Genomic DNA, 14,642 nt, shown 5'->3' with positions numbered 1-14,642 from the left:
CAATTAAAATATAGAAGAGTTCCCCAAAACTCTGTGTGGGCCCTCTTTGGTCACCTTCCATGATTATCACTTCTTCATAGAAACTGACACGTTTTTGTCTATAGTTTTGCCCTTTCCAGGTTGTCATAAAAATAAAATCATACAATACGTAGGCTTCTCTACTTAACATAATGCATTTGATTTTCATTCATGGTGTTGTATGTATCAATAGTCCTTTAGTTTTGGTGTTGAATAGCATGCCAGTGTATGGATATACCACAATTTGCTCAGCCATTTTATGTTTTTGTTTTTGTTTTTTTTTTGTAGGTAGTGTTCCTATCATGAACACTTACCATTCTATTAGCATTCTAAATATAATTTTGTGTACTTTTTTTAGGATTTTTCTAATAAACTCTCATTATTTTAGTCTCTGGAAAGAGGGAGCTTTATAAACTTATATTGTTGTAAACATTTACATTTTAGTATTACATTTAATGAAAAACGAATCATATTAGAAGAGATTATGTTGAAATCCTCAAGGTCTGGTAACACTTTATTGGTTGTACTTTTTGGGGGATACATTTTTGGTATCAAAATGTAAAAAATGTGAAACTATAGACATATAAAGACTATGAGGAGAAAACTCTGCAGTGCTCTAACACTGCTTATGGTTTGCTGGAAAAGAAATACAATGAGTACTTATTTCAATCTCTAATGTCTGTACACTCAGACTCAAGGATTGAGAACTAATGACTTAACCTGAAAGTTTTAAAAGTGAGATGAAAATTAGTTAAAATTTAATTAACTGAGTTGGGAGAAGCAAGCTGACGCTATGGAGTGTGGGATGAGAAAGATGATTCAGTATTCTAAACATTAAAAAAGAAGGATGAAAACTGTAATTTATTATTTGAACTCACTTCCTGGGAGTTCTCTACTTTTATTAGCCTATATACAACCGTGTTTCAAGTAGAATTAAAACTGAGACATTTAAAATTCTGCAGTAGAAAAGTTGCATGGGTGTGTAGACTAAAAAATAAATTACTTGCATATAATTAGCAATCTAAGTTTATGAAATACAGAAAAGTGGGGCACCTGGGTGGTGATTTCAGCTCAGGTCATGATCTTATGGTTCATGAGAAATAAATAGATGGTAGGTAGGTAGGTAGATAGATAGATAGATAGATAGATAAAATAAATAAAGAAACATTGAAAAATTACAGAAAAGTAACTCTAAACTCAGTAGCTTAAAACAAGAATGCATATTTTTTTACCTTTATTAAATCGATGTGAAAAGATAGTAACATGCTTTCTACTTACAAATGAGTTTGCCTGTCCTATGACACACATATTTCTAATATTTTTGTTGTTATTACTCCTCACATATTCCCATGAAGAATTTCGAGTACCTCATTTATACTGCAATTCATATTAATATTTAAGTTTTATTACAAGTTATATGTTGATTTAGAGCTAGAAGGGAGTTTAGAAAAGATCCTAATAAAACACCTCATTCTTCTGGAAAAAAAAAACAAAAAACAAACAAAAAACAAAAGACAAAACAAAACCTCTCACTTGAGTAGTTAGTGAACAGAAGAGTTCCAAGGTTATAAGAGCTCCAACTCTCAGTTCTGATGAACTTTTCCTATTCCTTATTGCATCACTAAGATACAATGAAAATCACCAGATATAATGTTCTGTACTTTTGTTTAGAACAAACTCTTTTATTCAAGAAGTAGAGACATATTAAGTAAATCTGGCCTCTTGGTTCACTTTTTTTCTGTAATTCTCCTCTTGCTCTCTCCTCATACCCCCAGAGCCATTACTGTAGGTCATTCCCACCCTACCCCCAAGCTCATATGGACAGGACCTTTAGATTTGTACAAATTTTGTGTATGATTTTCATGCTCACTAAAGTTGCAGGCCTTAGAGTCCTATGTGTGCATCTGCATGGGCCGTTCCAGTCTTTCTCACTTTGCCTAATCAAGAGAAAATGCTTTGGTGGGCACAGTCTTTGTAATGCCTAGTCTATTTTTGTTGTTGTTGTCCTAAATCAGTGTCATTGGCACTCATTGGACAGAGTCACACTTTCTGCCTTAGTATTTAAGAACCCTGGCCCAACTTTCTAGCCTGTGTCCCTTTACTTCAGCACCACTGAACTCCTTACCTTTGGGAGGCAATATTAAAAGTGTGGTTTCAGCTCTTGAAGACTTGACTTAACATAGTTACTCTTAATAGAAGTTTTCTTGGCATGCATTTTTTCTTTAGAAAAACAACAGCAACAGAGCTTTTTATGAGCTATGAATATACATAATATGTTGAGTCTAGGGACGAAGGCACTTGAGTTAATCTGTGGGTACTTATATGGCAGACTCATCCCCAAAAGTGTCATGTTGTCCCTTTTCTGATTATTTTGCTGATGATGTATCAACTGACCCTTTGCTTTGAGTTTGCACATAATTCAATACCCAGGTTTGATTTCACAGACTCCCTGAAGCCTTTTATGGCTTCCCCAGTGTTATATATTCTCTTCCTCCTCTGCACATGTGTACAATGGTCATGTGGCCACTGTTATGAAAGAAATTCTGACATTGTGAGTGTATTTTCTACAGTATCCTCACACAAGGCAAATGAGCCAATTTTATTCCTTTTCATAATCACTGCACATGACAAACTCCCTAAAATGCATATTGAATTCAGTGAATACACTCATTTTGAGCTCTTAATCTGTACAGCATTAATATTTCCCAATAATCATAATAACAGCTGCTGGTTCAGTAGTTAATGTGTACCAGCCTTATTAAGAATGTTATGCATATATCATTGGATATCCTTAGAACAACCACACTGAGATGTAGGTTTCTTAACTCCATTTTAAATACAGAGCAATTTGAGACCCAAAAAAGTTAAGTAACTTAATTTGTTACACTAGCTGTTAGGGACCAGAGCTAGGTCATAAATAGAGACACTTACTAACTTTATTGAAAGTGTCCATGATCATCTTAATATTGGCTATAAGTTACCTTTTTTTTTTTTTAAAATGAACTTAAAATGGCAAAGGCAGTAAGTAAGTTATGACTATCTTGACATATCTTAAAGGCTTACAATGAAAGAATTTATTCTGTAATACAAAATCAAAGGTGATCTTCCAAACAAGATCAAGGGTTATAATTGTGTTAGACCACGTGTGTGTGTGTGTGCTTGCGTGTGTGTGTGACATTTGTCTATGTGCAATTCAACTGCAGTTAGGTGGTATTATTTTCTCCAGTAACTTCTTCCACTGTGCTTTCTGAAAGAAAACGGTCTGATTCCATATTTCAGGCACATTTTGTTATATAAAGAATCTCATTTTTATAAGACCTGCTTCTAGGACGTCATCTAAAGATACAGCCCCAAATATGATTCTTAGTTCTGTCCCTTCCAACCCAGTACAGGCTAGACCTGACTGCATAGGCATCTTTTGGGTTGCCGAAGTCTGTTATTTCCCCACCCGCTTCCTCTGTTCCCTACTTTCCCTTCTGGTGTTCTATTTTATAGGGAACATTTCAATGTGAGTTCCCTCTGACAGTACATTTGATAGCTCTTAGAGACTTTGGGCATCCCCTCTAGGGTTTCCTGGCATAGAGACTCTGTTTCTGCCAAGAGCAAGTCCCAGCAGAGCCTGTCACAGATGGGAACCTTTCCCCAGTTTGCAACCCTCTTGTGGGTGTGCATAGGATCCTAATCTCCACGTAACTTCTATAGCATCCTCTGACTCAGGCAAAACTCATATATCTTTCCACTCCCAATGTGGGAACACAGGCTCTCCTTTTCTCTACCCCACACACATATACCCTGTCTTTGTTCTTCTGTCTCTCTCTTGACCCTTCTCCTGCCACAACGGTAACAGGTGGCTTTGAAACAAAATTTCAGACGTGAGATGTAAGGTAATCCACAAATCAGTGAGAAGTTTAGTGAAAGGAATGGGGGAAATGCTTTCATGTTACTTTAACCTTAAAGCAAGGGTTGAATTCTAGTGATGGGATGGAGTTGGAGAAATGGCTGGTTTTTTTTTTTTTTTTTTTCCAAATTCAGTCATTCCTCAGCTTTATTATCCAGATCAGTATTTATCATTTTTATCTCTGGGCCAAAGTAGGAAATACATTATGCATCATAATTAAATTATCTGCCTCTATTCCTGTCTTCTATGCACACAGACCTCTGAAATAATTTTTTTTAAACCTAATACTTTCCTAAGGGGCCTGAGTGGCTCAGTCAGCTAAGCATACAATTCTTGATTACGGCTCAGGCCGTGATCTCACAGTTTGTGAGACTGAGGCCTGTATAGGACTCTGAGCTGACAGTGTGGAGCCTGCTTGAGATTCTCTCTCTCTCCCTCTCTCTCTGCCCCTCCACCACATGCATGCACCCTTGTGCACAAGTTCTCTCTCTCTCTCTCTCTCTCTCTCTCTCTCTCTCTCTCTCTCTCTCTCTCAAAATAAATAAATAATAAAAAACTAATACTTTTCTGTACTACATACCCTGCACTATAATTTTGGTTTCTATCAGTTTTCATTCATTCCTATCAGTTCATTCATTCCTATCAGTTTTCCAGACATTTATTTCATGACCCACTAACCTGATTAGATAACCTTTGAATGGATCAAGTTCCACAGCTTATAAAACAAGGCTGTAGAAGGTAAAGACTAATAAACATGTTGGCCTTTCTGTTCCTGATACAATGGATTTTCAGATCAACAGCTGGACCTTTCTAAAATTTGCCCTGAAAATTTTAGAATCTTAATCTGCAGTTTTCTCTGCTGTGATCCCTGCTCTACTGGGGAACATTTAGAGCAAGGAAAAGAGCAGCGGTATGTCATGGCATATGCTCATCATGGCCACTTTGATTGGTGGGTGGCTGGGTGTGTGTACGTGTACTTATGTTTATTAATACAATTTTATTGTTTTCCCTGAATGTGACGATAATGTATACTCTGGAACTATTTTTGAAACATATAAATGAATAAATTACCCACTATTACTCATACAGAGTAAGCACTATTTCAGATCTTTCTCAGACCCTAGACAGTACACGAACTCACTCATGCACCCTTGTATTTTAGTAGTCTTTTTATTTCTGCCAGGGCTTTCTTGATTCTAGAAGTTGCTCATCCTGGAAATATGACCTTGACATAAAAGTCAGCTCTTGCTCTGAAGTTTAAACTGGCATCTCCCTATTGCCTTGAAGGGTAGATTTATGCTTTCTCTGGGATAAGAACATGATCTTTAAACTCTATTAGCCTTTCTCTACCTCTCTCTCATTTAACATGAAAATGCTTAGGTTTTTCTTTCCAACTTTCTTTTTTTTTTTTTAGCTTTTATTGTATACTTGCTAATTTTATTCTCAGTGTGACCTCTCAGATATCCACAGGGAAAGGCAAATTGCTCCAGAAAACCCCTGTGCAAGGGGAAGTTCAGAAAACAGACTTCTCTTTGTAAGAATAATATGGGCTGGAAAATGGTTCACAGGGGCACATAAAACCCTCTGGATACCAAGAGTGAAGGAGAGTAGACGTAATGATCTGGACAGGAAAAATAGTAATAAAGACTTTGCCTCAATCATTTTTTAAGTATTTATCATTTGAGTTATTGGGGTGTGGGTCTCTGGTTTCCAATTTGCAAAAGCAAGAATCCATAAATGGAGGGATACTGTCTGGTACAGACTCATTTAAAGCATTGCAATTCCATTTTAACATCAAGTTGCCTTACTTGATTATTTCAAAGCCAAGGATAGGATGCCAATTTCTGAGTGCCCCAGTTTACCCTAAAGTTGAAATGTAATGCTGTGACCCCAAGAAGTACATTTTGCGGGATGGCTTTGTCAGTGCTTGGTTTGGTCTCATGGGCAGTTTCTCAGTGAATTGTTTAAATTGCTAAGCGCCAACTGTCATTCCTTATCTCAAAACTAAAATTAAAGCTTTACTCTTGGCAAAGGAGTACACGAAAAAAACAACCAAAACAAAACCTATATGCATTCCCCCTTTTATACACACACACTCTCAAAGTTCTCTGTCAGTGTCCGTGATGACAATTGTAAAGGTCTATCAAGTGTATTTGCCTGACACGATGCTAAACATTCTTGTTAAATCCTCAAAACTGTATTTTGAGATAAATATTATCATTTTTTTTTACAAATACAATTAAAAAGATTCGAGAAGTTTCTTACTGATCTAACATGCTGGTAGAGCTTTCAACCTACGTTCTCAAGAATATCCTCTGGGCGTGTGCTAGTGTGCAGGTGCCCTTTGCTAGTTAATAGTAGATACCTTTTCAGACATCTGGTCAGAATCTTGTAGTTGTTGAGTAATAATGAAGAGGAAGATGAATAATGAAGAGGATCAGCTAATCCTTCAACCAAGTGATTTCCCTGGTCCTCTTATTTCCAGGCACCATGTTTGTATTAGTAATAACTCCCTAAGCAAGTGTCAGGGGCTCTCATTTGCTCTCATTTCTACAGCAGACTTTACTAACAGATTATAGCAGTCTTTCCAGTGGAATCCTTCATAAACAGCACTTAAGCCACCCATCAGCAATCAGTTGTGAGTGACATCAAAATTGAAACCATTGTGCCATTCTGGCCTTCTCCCATCCAATGACTCTTCTACTCTGATGTTTGAAAAGTAAGTTTTGAATTTTTAACTTGAATCTGTAAGAGATAGGTTGATTTGCATCAGGCACTTATTAGGTGTTATGTAGAATAAGCTGGTCAACTCATTGGATATCCTTTGTCATGGAAGGTAGATTAAGTTGGCTTTCCCTATTAACAAAAACAACAGTAACATCTTAGTGTTATAATGAGTTAAGAATTTTAGGAAAGCGCATTACATCTATATTCTTGATTTTAGGATTTGACTTGAACAACTTGAGTTCAAAATAAAAATCTCAGTGTTTCCCTCACAACCCCTTAATGTATAGCATCTAGCAACAACCACCACAATAATTTAAGTTCATTTATGTATTTTTTAAAGAAAGAGATAGTGAATGAGTGAGGGTGGGGCAGAGAGATGGGGGGTGGGGGTGTGGGGAGACAGAGAATCCCAAACAGGCTCCACACTGTCAGCACAGAGCCCAGCATGGAGTTCCAACTCACGAACCCTGAGTTCATGACCTGACCTGAAATCAGGAGTCTGATGCTTAACCGATTGAGATGTCCCACAGCCACCACAGTAATAATAAAACTTTTCTGCCTTCCTACTGTGAAGCTAAGGTCTTTACTGACTACTCCCTATGCACTCAAATGCAATTTTCACAAAAATCTTATGTATGAATAGAGCCAAAATAACTACAATTTAACCTTCAGTAATATAGCTAATAACTAGAAAATCCTGAGCTAAATACCAGATTGCTTCTCTATCTTTAAAGCTTATTATGATACAACAGAGAACATAATGATAGTAACAACTTTTCATAGCAAATGAGCTAAAATGAGCAGTTTTTCTAGTATCTCCAAGACTTTTTATGAACTGCATGTTTAAACATTTCGCTAGATTTTAATATTTTGATTATCCTTGGTAGCTGCAAATTTCCACTGTCTTTTTTTTTTTCTTGAAAGAACACAACCCACCTTATCTGACATCCTCAGAATCTTGCTTTGTGCAGATTATTGATATAAAATAGTAATACACGTACTCATAAATACGTTCTTAGATATTGTGATTAGCAGTGAATCAGCAAGAGCTCATTGAACTCCCTCTCCTCCCCATCAGCACTGGTGATGTTTGTCCTGTGAATTCTGTAGTCCTGGCACCATAATGAAAGGTATATCCAAGCTAGCCTTCTGCCATCAGCCAAGCCACTTCCAGCTTCACTGACTTTTCATTAGACTTATTTGGTTTCCTATTATATAGGAACACTTGATATTTTGGAATAGAACTGTCTGACTTACGTTTCATCTATCTGTTAATTGTTCGACTTCCATCAGATCAGCTAATCCTTCTGTGCCTCAAATTTTATCTTGAAAGCAGGGAAGTTCTGGTCCTAAAGTTGTCATAAAAATTTTAATATATTCATGAGAGATTCCTTTGAAATTATGAGGCTCATTGACTGTTATTACCATCCCAGGGACTACTATGAGGTAGACAACACATGGATGTATAATTTTAAACAGTTAAAAGAAAGTAAGACACGTAAGACAAACTTGAAGGGACAATATTTAATAGAAAATTATTATTAATATTTATTATGTAAATCCTTAATGGTATTTGGTGACGTTTCTGTAGCTTCACATGGACTTACTGTTTTTCACATAAATTATAATACATATATACATACGTATATTCATATATATGCATGCATACACATGAGAGTGTGTGTGTATGTACATAATGTTTTTTTGTGTTGTACTAACTACTGGGCATATATTTTGACTTCCAATTTACTGCAGGTAAGAGTTTTTACCAATATTTTGCCTTAGTAATACATGGAAAATCATCTTGACAGCCTTTAGTATTAGTTTCTTGGCACCAGAATGCCTTATCGCTAAGCAGGTGACAACTATTTCTATTATAATTGTGGCAGCCTCCTATTTTTAGTACCAGTTTTGGTATAAGATCAATTACACACATTAATCCTAGTGATAGAACATCTTAGTGACTAAACTTATAAAGCCTGGTAGTTCTGTTAAAGTCTGAAAATAAAACTATGCTTAGGTTAAAACAAAACAACATAAAAAAAAACAAAAGTAAGGTTTAGCAAAAAATATATTTTTATTTCCTCAGATTTTCATGTAATTATATATTTTTTTATATGTGCTATAGTAACAGAAACTGTAAAACTGGTCACCTGGTAAAGAGTTACGTTTTGATAACAGAAGATGAGTGAAAAATCTCATCATAATCTTTGACTTAGTTAATGGCAGCTATGGAAAACAATATACATAAGTTAAAAGGCCATAACCCATGCCACCATCAAGTATTTGATTTATCCAAATTTATATCAAAAAGTCTATTAGCTCAAATGTTGACCTCTCTTCTTTTTTCCCTTCTTATTTTTTTCTTTACCTACTTCTCTCCTCGTAGTCACCAGAGAATGCTTGTGGGCACTAAGATAAATATTAGGTGGTGTTTTCGAACAATAGCTATGCTTGGCTGGATGAGGATTTGTGCAAAAAGTAGTTAGATGTGTTGGCTAAAGTGGATAATCTATGGATCAAGATAATACTCGAGTTTGGTTTACTACTTATAGTATCTGTCTTATTATTTTGAAATTCAAAATTAGTTTTAAGAAAATATTTTAAGATTCAAGTCTTTAATGTGTTGGCTACTTACTAATCTATCGAAGGTGGCATTTTGAAGTAAGAAACTAAATGCCATACAATAAATAGATTAAAAGCCCATTTGATATTAAAAAATAATTCTGTGAATTTATTTTTATGTGCTTTAGTATCAGAACTGAAGCTTTGCGCAGCGGCTGTATCGTAGCAAATGAGGTTTATCTGAGGCGTGATTATTGCTAATAGTATCAAAACTGAAAATAAAGCCTTGTCAATCTATCAATATGTAAATAACTATATTAGTTATATATATGAATGTCCAGTATGATACACAGGTCTTTTAAAATCACTTCCACAATTGCTATAAATTAAGCCATATTGATAGCAATTTTTTTTTTGCCAATATGAAAGTAATATAAAAATGTTTCTGGAAAAAAAAAAGTGTTTCTGGGGGTGCCTAGGTGGCTCAGTCGGTTAAGTGTCTGCCTCTTGGTTTCTGCTGTGGTCACGATCTCATGGTTTATGAGTTTGAGCCCTGCGTTGGATTCAGCACTGACAATTAGGAGCCTGCTTTGGATTCTCTCTCTCTCCCTCTGTCTCTACCCCTCCCCTGCTTGCATTCTCTCTGTCTCTCTGTCTCTCTCTCTCTGTCTCTCAATAAGTAGACAAACAAATAAATAAATAAACTTTAAAAGAATGTGTCTAGCATTATAAGAATTGCAATGGAGGGAGCCTGGGTGGCTCAGTCGTTTGAGCGTCCGACTTCGGCTCAGGTCATGATCTCACGGTCCGTGGGTTAGAGCCCCGTGTTGGGCTCTGTGCTGACAGCTCAGAGCCTGGAGCCTGTTTCAGATTCTGTGTCCCTCTCTCTCTCTGCCCCTCCCCTGTTCATGCTCTGTCTCTCTCTGTCTCAAAAATAAATAAACGTTAAAAAAAAAAAAAAGAATTCCAATGGAGAAGTTAGAATTTAAAGCCATAACAAATAGCTTACATAATTAAAACTATTTTGTATGTGGTAAATTGTTTGGCCTGGTGGTATAAATATTTCTTAATGATTCAAAGTAATAGTTGTGAACAACTTGTAAAATGATAGTGTGAGAGAGAATGCATTGTATTTAAAAGCTGGAGTGATAAATACAAAATCTTGCATAGCTGTGTATTTAAACCTTTCATTGTGACAATTCTGAATACATTTTAGTGGGATTAAAATAAAGTATTAGCATAGATTTTATAGCAAGTTGATCTTTGAACAACAGGGTTTGGGGCACTGACCTCTGCACAGTTGAAAATCTGAGCATAACTTTCAACTTGGCAAAAATTTACCTACTAATAGCGTACTATTGACGGGTAGCCTTATCAATAACATAATCAGTCAATTAACCATATTTTGTATGTTTATGAATCATATACGGGATTCTTACAGTAAAGGCAGCTAGAGAAAAGAAAATGTTAATAACAAAATTATAAGGAATAGAAAAATACATTTACAGTGCTATGCCTATATTTAATGAAACAAAGTCCATGCATAAGTGGTTCCATGCAGTTCAAACCTATGTCGTTCAGTATCATCTGTATATGCCATTTCCTCCCATCTGTATCGCAAGACCCTCTCTCTTTACCTCTGCTTTCAGATTTTATTTCACAGAGTTCTAAAAGCTCTGTGATGGAATAGGAATACTTGCCATATTAATACATGGTAAGTTTTTTCTCTTGTAAAACTCAGTCATAATAGGAATAATGGAATGATTCTCATGACAGTTTTAAAAGTTTCTTAATGAGGGGCACCTGGATGGCTCAGTCAGTTAAGCATCTGACTTTGGCTCAGGTTGTGATCTCGCGGTTCCTGAGTTTGAGCCCGCCATTGGGCTCTGTGCTGACAGCTCAGAGCCTGGAGCCTGCTTCGGATTCTGTGTCTCCCTCTCTCTGCCCCTCCCCCACTTGTGCTCGCTCTCTCTCTCTCTCTCTCTCTCTCTCTCAGAAATAAAAATAAAACATTAAAAAAAATACTAAAAACTTTTTTTTATATTTCAGATGTATCTTACAAGGTTTTAAAACTGAATTTTGCACCAGTATTAGTTTCTCTTTATTTCTTTTTGTTTTTGTTACGGTGTAATTGACATAACATTGTATTAATTGCAAGCAAATAACAATTCGATATTTGTATATGTTGCTAAATGATTACAACAGTAAGTCCCGTTAACATGTCTCGCCACAGAGTTTACAATTTTTTTCTTGTGATGAGAACTTTTAAGATCTACTCTCTTAGCTAGTTTTAAATATGCAATACAGTAAATACAGGATTATTAATTAAAGTCACCATTCTGTATATCATATCACATCCCCATGACATTCGTTTTATAACAGGGAAATTTCTGCCTTTTAATCTCCTTTGCCTCTTTTACCCATACCCCACCTCAGACAACCACCAGTCTGTTCTCTGTACACGTGAGCTTGGTTTTTGCTTTTGCTTTTGTTTTGCTTTGTTTTAATCCTACAAGTGAACTCATACAGGATTCATAGTTTTCTGTCTGACTTACTCATTCCATATAATGCCCTTACAGTCAATCCATTATGTCACAAATGTCAAGATTTCACTCTTTTTTATGGCTGAATAATATTCCACTGTATATATCTTTGCCACATTTTCTTTATTCATTGATGGACATTTGGGTTGTTTCCATGTCTTGACTATTGGAAATAATGCTGCGATGAGCATGGAGGTGTATATATTTTTTTAATTAGTGTTTCCAGGTACAATGGCACTGTAGTGATACAGATGAATCTCACAGTGTGTCTTTCCTATTTAATTAATGTTTTGATATAAAATACACTGTAAGAAGTAATAAGCATGGAGCGCCTGAGTGGATCAGTCGGTTAAGTGTCTGACTTTGGCTCAGGTCATGACCTCACTGTTTGTGAGTTTGAGCCCTGCACGGGGCTCTGCACTGACGGTGTGGAGACCTGCTTGGGATTCTCTCTCTCTCTCTTTTTGCCCCTCACCTGCTTGCACGCTCACATGCTCCTTCTCTCTCTCTCTCTCTCTCTCTCTCTCTCTCTCTCTCTCTCTCTCAAAAATAAATATTAAGAAAAAATGAAATATTAAAAGAAGTGAATGGGGAGCATCCATTTACTCAGTAGTAACCATCTGGCTTTTAATTTGGGCTCAGGTCATGATCTCACAGTTTGTGAGATCAAGCCCCACATTGAGCTGAGAGCACAGAGCCTGCTTAGGATTCTCTCTCTACTTCTCCCTCTGCCTCTCCTCTGCTCATGTGTGCATGCTCTCTCAGAGTAAATAAACTTAAAAAGAAAAAAGAAAAGAAGTGAATGATCAGGGGGATTCAAACTGATTAGGTCTATATGAAGTGATCAGAAAAAGCTTTGTAAATAATGATGTTTTAGCTGGACCTCAATAATAGGTAGCATTTAAAAATCTAGGGGGAAATATGGTGCATTCCAAGAAGAGAAAACTTCTTAGACAAAGTAATAGTAGCCAGTGAGCAGCAAGCATGCAAAATGTGGCTTATTTTCAGTAAGTAAGCTGCTTCAAAAGAGAAGTTAAGACAAATGAGGTTGAAAGTGAAGTCTCATGTCAAATCATTGCCTGCCACACTAAAAAGTATTTTAAAAAATTTTGTTGGTTTTTTTTTAAATTTTTTTAATGTTTATTTTTGACAAAGAGAGAAACAGAGCATGAGCAGGGGAGGGCAAGAGAGAGAGGGAGACACAGAATCTGAAGCAGGCTCCAGGCTCTGAGCTGTCAGCACAGAGCCTGACACGGGGCTCAAACTCACAGACCGTGAGATCATGACCTGAGCCGAAGTCAGTCGCTCAACTGACTGAGCCACCCAGTCGCCCCTTGTTGGTATTTTTAAGCCAAGTTGTTATATGATATGATCTGAGAGTTTAGAAAGAAGTTACTGCACAACTTTTGAGTTACACATTTTTTTTTTTAAAACAAGCTTTACAGAAGAAGGAGAATTCAGGTCCATGGACAAATCATCAAAGAAAAGGAACTTTACTTTTTTTCCTTAAGAAGTGCCTAGTCGACATGAAAAAGGTCAATCTGGTTCCAGGAGAGGAACAGTAAATCTCTGGGGTCAGGAAGGGTGCTGTGGTGAATGAATAGCTTCATAAAAATGATACAGCAGTCCTAAATGATGGTGATTATAGCTGTTGTGTATTACTATGATTATCTTGTATTTATTGAATTTTTGCAACGGGTGAGTTACCAGACAGTAAAAAAGTATGTTCACTAGCTGATCAAACGTTGAAAGAATAACAGAAGGATAGTCTTTTGACCTTTGATTTCAGTATTTAAGTATTTCCCAAAGCCACTAGATTTTTTTTCTTCCTGTTCACTGTCTGCTCATTGTCCTTGGATGCAATACTTGCTCATGTCAGAATATATCCCATGATCCAGATCTTTTTCTTACGCACTTTCCTGGCAAGGTCTGATTTTGCAGGCAGTGTGCATTGTTTAATTCTTTTGTAAAATAGATATATAATGTCCGACTTTAGTGAGACAGACTTTTCACTTTAAATAAGTGAATTTGCTGCACAGCTTATCTGCCATAAGTCTTAACTGAGACACAGATCTTCCTTTTTGTGACAGGTTAAAATTTAAAGTTTGTGTTGAGGAGAGAAACTCATACAAGAGTTTGGACTCTTGGACTACTTACAAGATCTGTGAGGAGAAAGGTCTAGAGGGAAGGGAGAAAAATGGAATGGAGATGTATCTGTGGGGCATGTACAGAATAGGGAATCAAACAGTATGAACAGTAGAGACAACTATGAGTCCATGGGGTAGGGTGATGATAATCACAGCTCTCAGGTTATTTATATTCACTCTTCTTAGGGTCTTAGAGAAATTTCCAGGAAAAAAAAAACTGCTATGAATGCCAACCTAATAACAGTTTATTTTCCAAAACTGTATTTGGTAGTTACTGGCAACTAAGAAAGGCTTGACTTCGGCAAACGTGCTATGAGGTATCTCATTCCCATATTGGCTAGCAAAGTCCTCTCTCAAAACTTCTGTGATTATATTAATGAAGGGTAGTAGCTTGCTATTTCAAATATGGTTTCTATGGGTAAATGAGTATTCAACACCAGTGAAATGCCAACATTCTGTATGTCCAAATTGTGAAAGTCCTGTGTGCTATTAGAGAAGCTTCCACAAGCTGGGACTTCTTTATGGCAGCAGTAGCAAGAGAGTGAGAATGAGATAGGGTCAGAGATCTGGTCCAGAAAAGTATTTCATGGCTTTCTTCTCTTGTGGCTTTGGAGGGGTATGCAACTGTGGTTACTGCAAAAAAAAAAAAAAAAAAAAAAAAAAACACAGTTAGAAATAATAGCAACAGTGGAAGCTACCCAGGGCAGGTCTGTGTACTTTGGGAAATGAAGTACTTGTATCTGC

At 36.5% G+C, this 14,642-nt stretch overlaps 1 protein-coding gene and 1 pseudogene across 4 annotated transcripts in view; both read left to right on the top strand.

Moving 5' to 3' along the window:
• Positions 1 to 14,642, top strand: part of DPP10 (dipeptidyl peptidase like 10) — a 1,363,298-nt gene that overhangs the window by 784,611 nt on the left and 564,045 nt on the right. The gene's annotated exons all lie outside the window — the stretch shown is intronic.
• Positions 9,409 to 9,564, top strand: LOC111562008 (annotated as a pseudogene).

The sequence above is a fragment of the Felis catus genome, chromosome C1, assembly GCF_018350175.1.
Source record: "Felis catus isolate Fca126 chromosome C1, F.catus_Fca126_mat1.0, whole genome shotgun sequence".
Taxonomy (NCBI): Eukaryota; Metazoa; Chordata; class Mammalia; order Carnivora; family Felidae; genus Felis; species Felis catus.
Note: the sequence above shows the minus strand (reverse complement) of the source record. Positions and strands in the feature narration are given on the sequence as shown.